The following is a 7,990-nucleotide window of genomic DNA, read 5'->3' as shown; positions in this document are numbered from 1 at the left end:
CCTCAGTTTTCCCAGCAATCTCTCTATGTATAAAGCTTCAGAGAAAGAATTGGAATTGATCCAGCAAACATCTTGCAAAACATACTATACTATATACAAACCCCACAAAACGTAAACCAGACGCTCAGCTCTGCAATTATAACAGAGATTTCCAGATGGCAGGCAGTAAAAATGATGACTGTATACACATACCAGAAACTTAGAGACTTTAAAACTATCATCATTTTGGTTAATCCAGGATTGTCTAATGTGCATTTCAAATTTCAAAGGGATAACCTGTGCTCCTGTGGAGTTCCCGCCTCAGTTGTTAAAGTCCTGCAAATAATGCAAATAAAACAAACCTTGTAGCTGCGTGCAGATGACTACTCCTCCCCTTCACTGAAGTAACCATAAGTAGTTCAGAAGTGCATGTGGACTGCCACTATGCATTGTCTTTTATAAGCTCCTTAAAGGGTCCTGCAATTAATTTCCTATTAAAGGTCTATTCCAGTCTACAAAAATGCAAACAAGATAACTAAAAAGGACTGGACCCTAGACCTCCAAAATTTAATACGAGGCTGGATTCCCAGCTGGATTCAGACTTCCAGTACACCACACATGATCTGCAAAGACATTCTGCAGAGTTATCCTGTGATTTTCAAAAGCATTTATAATACTTAGGAGTCTGAATATTTAATTTCCAAACAAATTTCTGGTATGTTCACATCACGCAAAGGGTACATACACTTCTAAGACTATGCATTTGTGACAGAGCACTAGCACCCCAACCAGGAATGGTACTGCTGAATCATGGCAGAGATGTGATGCAATCAGAAACTGGGCAGGAAGGCAGAGCTTACTGGAGTTTTGCTACACCTAAGTTATATTATGTAGAGCTGCCAAATACTATGTCTGCACAAGTGTGCTGCACCATGTTCCGGTGTCAGGCTGGCATCTGTGCCATTCATATCAGCACCTGGTACAGACTTGTCTTTTAAGCTTCTTAGCTAATAGCTTTTGAAAATGTTATCCCAAGCTAGAGCTGTGCACAGCTTACTGCATACGGTCGTGATAATTACACATGCAATTTGAGAACTTTTCCTACATTTGTGATATTAAAAATATTTAAAAGTGTCATAGTAAGACAGTCATTTGACAAAGTTTTTTAACAACTAGCAATTCAGAATATATTCTTCTAGATTAAATATGCCTGTCTTTATTGATGAAAGTTTTACTTCTGCTACAATGCAGAGTTAAAAGAAGCCATCTTCATACAAGATCATTCAGACCTACCTGATATAAATTATCCTGTTGGGAGCAGATACTTTGTGGATAAAGGTGGTTAGTGTTTTTTTTAAGAACCTTAGCTACATATTAGTTTTGGTTGTCATGCAGACCTGCTCCCTGAGAGGTTACTGTGACCCATTCATATTGATCTACATGCAGATAGGAGTAAAATGTTGACATTTTGTAAGTGCTTTTATGTTCTCACAGACAGTATTTTTCATAGGAGCATACTGAAGCACTGTCTGAGAATATTAGAGAATCTTCATCCATTTAGGTCTATTTAGGTTCACCTGAATGCTTTTACTCCCTGCTGCAACACATTTTGTGCCCTTAGTATTCTTCTCCCCAACTGATTTCTCAGTGGTGCTCGTATTAATGAGGAGAAAGAGATACCCCCATAGATATTATAATGGAAGATCAATGCTGTAAGGTGCTGAGCTGAGAATGGAAGATGTGTCTGGGAGAAGGTGATGAGAGGCCAAAGAGTGGAAATTCATTGATTAGCCCTACCTTTATCTCAAACTCCTTGATACATCCTGCACTCTGTTCCCAGCAACTCTGACAATATATTATCCTCCCTTCCACTTCCAATATACTCTGGAGAGCTCAGCTTGAGAATCTCATAGACAAACAGCAGAAACATCCCTATAGCTGATCCCTAATTTTACCTCTCAAGATCTGTTCCAACCAAATTTTAATACTATTCCTCTTTCACAAAATATAAAGCCAAATTGTGGCTAGTCAGTTTGTACAGAATATATTGGAAAATTCACAAGCAGCAAGTTTTGCCCCAACCCTAGTTTTCAGAGGATATGTGAAGAAGCAGAATGTGGACAACACACTGTCATAATTCTGCAACAAAAATTACTATTTACATTTCTAAATAAGAACAGAAGTGGATCTGTCTGCTGCTAGACAGATCATAGGCAGAATATATAGCAATGTTTTAATTTTGTAACAGTGCTTCAATTTCTTTCTTTTACACAATTTAAATAAAATTCAAATACCAGATTAGAATTCCTTCTTGAATCCCTGCTCAATCCATTGAAAACTAGTTCAAGAAAATGCATTTCTCTATTCTACCCTATACAATTCACACAACAGGGAAGAAGTGCCCTTTCTTCTTAATCACAGAGCAGATTACACCTAACAAAAGGGACAGGGCTGCATCATAAAAGATAATGCCAAACAATTTATACTCTGCACCGATATTACAGAGTTGGGAGGAATTACATCTCAAGGCACAATCATTCTTGGACCTTCTTTTGGAACACAGCAACTCTAAAAATGGTGGTGATTGGTCACTAAACAGCAAGCTATTCCAAGAGCATTAGCCCTTGTAGCTTTTATAAGCCATTACATTCAATAAATAAAGTGTTTATTAGACTGAAAGAGAATTTTACAGATTAAATACTACCATTTCCATTTAAATACAGGGTTAAGTTAGCTTGATGGTTGGGCTGAGAATACCTGATTCAGGCAGGGAGGGTGGAGGCACAGAGCAGGTAACTAATCCCTCAATCATCAGAGAGATCTGGATGAAAGCAACACCAAGGTACCTCTTCTCAGACGGCAAGACAGGGAAATTCACAAAATGTTCCTGAAATACTAAGGATTTTGCTGTGTCTGGACAGCATAACAGTGCACACTGTGCACACAGGATTTCAGGCACTTTGGAGTACTGCACAGTCAACAAAGCTTTTCTTTTTTTTTTTTTCGTTTTTTTTTTTTTTTTTTTTTTTTTTTTTTTTTTTAGTATGTTAATAATGAACAGACGAAGACCTGAAAATTCAGTTTCTGTTATATACATTTCAGAAGGCATTTTTCAGGCTTTGCAGAATCAGATAACTAGCATACAGTAATGACAAAGCTGTTCTCTAATTTAAACTATTGTTTCATCTACCTGTTGAGGTCAGATAGAATACTGGCCCCTGGATACGTACCAGCAGCTCTTCACCACCACAATTATGTATTGTGCAATTTCATTGTCATTTGAGAAAACAGTGTATACTTCCAAGAGGATTTCAGAAGAGTCAATGTAGGTTAAAACATTCCCTCCCCAATCCCACCATCCTGTCCATTCTCCACCCCAACACCTCCTCCTGCACACGCACAACTTCTCCCTTCTGTTTATTTTTGGTCTTAAACACTCTAAGCAAAAATTGACTTTGGCTGCTCTTCCTGAACTCTGAAGTGTTTGAGCAGATAAGATTCAGATAATACGTTAGAAGAAAGTTTCATAGGTCCCTTTTCTCCTGGCAGGTAGTCACCAAGGCCAACCATGCACTGAGGTTTCTTCCCCCTGCAGCAGTATTTTCCTGGCTTGTCTGCTTATCAAACTAGGCCAGATTTGAAATTTTTACTATATCTGACTTGGAATAAATATTTCAGCTGAAAGATACTTGTTTATATACAGTTCTGGGGAAATACAATGTGTAAATCTACCTACTGTCATCACAAACGTGGTGTTAGTTTCTCAAGCAGTTTTATTGAGCCCTTCTTGGACTATGCGAAAAGGAGTTGATCTGAGCTCCTCTTCATTTATGGGAAATAAATTAAGAGTGATAAAACTCACACACTACAAAAGAAATAAGATACACCTGTAGAAATAACTGGTCTTCAGAGGACAATATGAAAATAGTCACACTTGTTTCAATGAAACACTGGTTAAAATGGATGTACTCTTATTTTCCTATCACTATTTTTTCCACTTAGAGGCTTGCCTGAAACTAGAAGGTTCTCATTCTACTCCCACGTAAAAAGAATTTCACGGCACTCCTTCCACATAAGGCATTTTCTGCCAGTACAGTGATCTTACTTATGGGGGGTTTTTTTGTCATAAATATTAAGTTCATCATTGAGCTGTTCTCAGAACTCTCTAACTTTGCTTGTCAGGGCCCATACTGTCTGTGTGCCACCAGGAGATGGCATATGGAAGTAGCTCCAAACAGAATCATTTAAAATATAACTTTATCTTAATTTAACATAGTTTACTCTGAATCACTGAAATCGTAGATTTAGTTGCGGTGTCTCAAGATGAAGTCTTTAGTGGCAATACTGGCTTATGGTATCGATATTAGTCTTCTGTAATCTTCCAGCCCCAGCATCAACGTATTCTGTTGTTCTAGAAAAACTGTTTGTGTAGCCATGTGGTTCACTATACTGGAGGCCTGATCTTGCTTAAAACTAATCCAGAAGAAAACCTAGTATTTTTTTATATAAGTAAATGAGTTCCCAGCTCCATTTCCATGTGCAGCTGCATAAATAGTTGGGCTGGCACAATTGAAGGGGTGGTATACCACAGAAACCAGCAGCAGGTGGCAAAGGAGGTGAGGCTAGGTCAATATTGCTGCCAAACACTTTGCCGTTGGATACACAGCCTCAAGTCTAGTCAGCAGTTCATGTATATAATTCACTTAGGTTCAGACTAAGTGTACTGGCAGCAATGAACTCAGAACAGACTGCAAAACCCAACAGGAAACTCAGGTAAATTTGCAACTGGCTTGCTTGCGCTGAATGCCATGCTATGGTTGTAGTGATACCAATGACATAACTGTCTCAATATTAAACTAATGGTGTATCAAATTTAAGCTAATGCTTCCTTGCATGTGCAAAAACTGCAGCCACAACTTTGAATGAACTACAGAAATTCTCTTGAACACTTGTGTCTTCAACTTGAGGTAAAAAATATTTATGCTTGCAAGACTACAGGTCCGCAGACTTAAAACACTCACCCATTCTGTAGCCCTAGGATCCACAGGTGAAGGCGATCCCAAACTCAGATATGCCAAATCTGCTGTAAGGAAATAGAATTATTTAAAGAAAGGGTTGCTGAAAACATTCTCCCATTAATATAAAACATTTCATAAAGAATAAAACATTGAGCGAAAGCCTTGGGGTAAAATACCCTATAATCAGAAAACATACCCATAACATCTTTTATGACAGTAGAGACCACACAGTACCTGAGTCCCACATGATAGAATCAACTGCATTTTGAAATCTTTATTTAGAAAATTAAGGAACCTGGCAAGATTTCAACACAGACTTCCTAAAATCTAATGCTGCAAAACTACAGCCAGCTCTGCAAGTGTAATTTTATTTTATTAACATCACGTTATCCATAAAAAAGGCTTTCCAGTAACTATTCCCCTATTAGTTGCTGCTTGATCTAAAATTCTTACGAGTAAAATTATTCAGGGCTGTGATTACTATCAGCAGTAAGGACTACAGTGCCATCCAATGGTAAGATGTCTTTAGCATCTATGACTTCCTTTGCTACCTCTTGCTGCTTCTGCCACAGCCTGACGTTAACCTTAAACACATTCTGCAAAACCCATGAAGGCTGAAAAATGTCAGAAGCAGCAAAAGGTGCACCTGCTCACACATACCTTTTTCACTTCTCCCATAGGTACAGTTTGTCACACCATCACCGATGGCTCAAACTTCAATGTACAAATAAGTAGATATCCCTTCTTTTGTTTTCACACAGAATTCCGACAGATTATTTCCCAAGGCTACTTCAGTGTAAACTGATGTACTTTGCAAGAAAAAAAAAAAAAGTTATTCTTACTCTCTTTTAACAGAGGGAGTAAGCAGAGTTTTTTGTATCCTGGTCCGTATTTGCAACTCTCTTTATCAAATTGCTTTGAACTATAGAAAATGAAGAGAGGATATGAAATGTATGTTTGAGTTTGGACAAGCACCTTCCTTTTTTAAGAAGTGGAACAAGTAACAAGATCCAACGCTTTCTTTTGGATTCTTATTTTCTTTCCAAGTGCCAGGTTCTAATGGACAATTTACCAACTAAAAACCCTGAATCAGAGTATAATGGGATGAAAAAGCCATGTGACACAGGTTGGAATTATTTTGAGGAGGGGCTGCCTTCCCCTCTAAAGGCAAAAAGGGTTGTGTCCTGAGAGCACAATGTTTTCAGTTACCTAATCCTCCAATTATTATAAGGATCTAAGTCACTAGTAATGCTTTTAATCTTTTCTGTTGTTTTCCTGCAATGCTTTGCAGATTTTGCAACTTTTAGTATTTTGTAAGGTAGATTGTAAATTTCATATAGGCTGTTAGGAAATGTTTTGCTGCCCTGGATCTGTGTGGAGAGTGCAATTTGAGGACTTAAGATCTATTAAATGGTTGCACACATTTGTAGGGCACAGGTCTCTATTATCCAAGTGGCCCTTTTCAGCCCATATTCTTGACTGGAATGTATTTAAGACCTTCGATTCTACTGGGACAGGCATCCAAAAACATGGGGCCTGTTGAGTCCAATTGAGGATTAGAGCAAACGGGTATTGCCCCCTTTGGCTTCAACTGAAATTATAAATCCAGATATTAATTTACTCTCTTTACATTGCAAGCCAGGACTGGAAATGTCATTAAAACAGACCTTCTCATCAAAATTCCAATCCAGTCATTCCTATTACCTATTCTATTCTATTCCAATCATTACTAGATTGTGTTACATGATTGGTTTTAATTTGTACTCCTTCCTATCAAGAAGAAAATAGTTCAGAAGTCACTGAAAAAAATCTTTCAAAACAAGCCAGTCTATGCAAGGGTCAGTTTTCCCTGCAGAAGCATTTTAGACTGAAATATTTTGCCAGTGGAAAAGTGCATCTTCACAATGAGGAATGGAAAGGAACAGTGTAAAAAGTTAAATGACTCAACTCTTAATAACCCTCCGTCAACACGTACAGCAAAGTTTTCAAAAATACACTAACAGTTTTAAGACCCTATACTGAAGGAAAATAAATTAGAACTTTAATTATTACTTGATTAAGAGGGTCAAGGATGGTCTTTTCATCCTGCTTTCATGCAGACCCTAATTTAGAAAGGGACGGTCTATGCATAACCATCTATGTATGAGACCCTATTGCATTGCTGCAACAACAATTTTGTGCTAAACTTTATATTTTTCATAAAATGAAAAATGATGGTCATAGTTTCCATACAGAAGACAGTAATTGCTCTACTTGTTTTGGAGCTGAGAAATGAGTCGTTATGACATGCAGCAGTGCTGCAGCCTTCTGCAAGTACATCTGCCCACAGTTTGGATGCCACATCTACTCAGATTCTAAATTTCAGCCTCATCCTTGGAGAATCAGAGGCACTGCAATGAGTAATACAGGATATTGATATCGTTACAGAAAACCGTTAATTTCAAAGAGGAAGACATTTGTTTCATTACATGAGCAGCTCTGCTCCTACCCAACTGTCTACAGTAATGGTTCCAAAAGGAAACACCTATGGAGTAAACAATTTAAATAGTTCAACTTCATACAGTATTAACTATGGAAAAGAGTGACACCAAGCGGTTACTTTCAATGATGCATACATTTCTTGTCGCCACAGGTAATTTTCTCTCTCAGTGGTCTCCTTATTAGAGGTCATTTTGGGGCCCAGTTACATCAGTAAGGTTTGACAAGAGGTCAGAGTCACGCAGTGAGTTAGGTAAAGGCAAGTGGCTACTGAGCTCCCTGTCAACGTGTGAATCCCGTTACGACACGTTGAAGTGACCCCTCTGAAATGCAAGATGAGGCTGACCCACGGTGACCATGTACTGACACCCCGATGGCAAATTCAGCACGAACACGTGGCACACGAGGTGCACACGCAGTGACCTTCCCCAGCTCCGGGGCGAGACGCCGCAGGTGAAGCACTGCAGCCAGCAGATGGCGCCATGCAAACCGGTACCCCACCCGTGACGTCACTC

Source organism: Nyctibius grandis, chromosome 19 (genome assembly GCF_013368605.1).
Source record: "Nyctibius grandis isolate bNycGra1 chromosome 19, bNycGra1.pri, whole genome shotgun sequence".
NCBI classification, from domain to species: Eukaryota; Metazoa; Chordata; class Aves; order Nyctibiiformes; family Nyctibiidae; genus Nyctibius; species Nyctibius grandis.
This window is presented reverse-complemented; position numbering follows the sequence as displayed.